The sequence below is a fragment of the Tupaia chinensis genome, unplaced genomic scaffold, assembly GCF_000334495.1.
Source record: "Tupaia chinensis unplaced genomic scaffold, TupChi_1.0 Scaffold000046_3, whole genome shotgun sequence".
Classification (NCBI taxonomy): domain Eukaryota; kingdom Metazoa; phylum Chordata; class Mammalia; order Scandentia; family Tupaiidae; genus Tupaia; species Tupaia belangeri.
Window position 1 is genome coordinate 5,203,277 of NW_006159504.1, and position 528 is coordinate 5,203,804.

At 38.6% G+C, this 528-nt stretch overlaps 1 long non-coding RNA gene across 1 annotated transcript in view; it reads left to right on the forward strand.

Annotated features, from left to right (window-relative positions):
* LOC102497319 (uncharacterized) overlaps positions 1-528 on the forward strand; it is a 66,059-nt gene that overhangs the window by 18,664 nt on the left and 46,867 nt on the right. The gene's annotated exons all lie outside the window — the stretch shown is intronic.

Here is a 528-nt window from a genome sequence, read left to right on the forward strand (position 1 = left end):
CGCACACACGCCTGGCGTGGGTTTTAAGCCACTGGGTCCGGGACTCGAACCGCGGTCGACTACATGGGAGTCCAGTGACATAGCCATTACGCTAACTGCTGGTCCCATAATCCATTTCTTGTCCCATAAATGCCTTGCTATTTTTCTCCTTAATGTCCTTTCTCATTATCTGACAAGGATTTTAAAGTAGCCATCACCAAACTATTTCAAGTAGTAGTAAAAAAAATATTTAAAATAAATGAAAATATGCTTCGTGAAAAAATAGAAGATATAAAAAAAAATTTGAAATGCTTTGAACTAAAAAAAAACATAGTAACTAAAATTTAAATATGCACTAAACAGGCTCAACAGAACAATAAAGAAAACAGTAAACTTGAAAATGGGACAATTGATGGGACCAGTAAATGGCATAATGATTATGTCACTGGACTTCCACATAGTCGACCACAGTCCAAGTCCCAGACCCAGTGACTTAAAACTCACACCAGCATGTGTGCGTGTGTGCCCAAAATCCTGAGAGGAATGCAG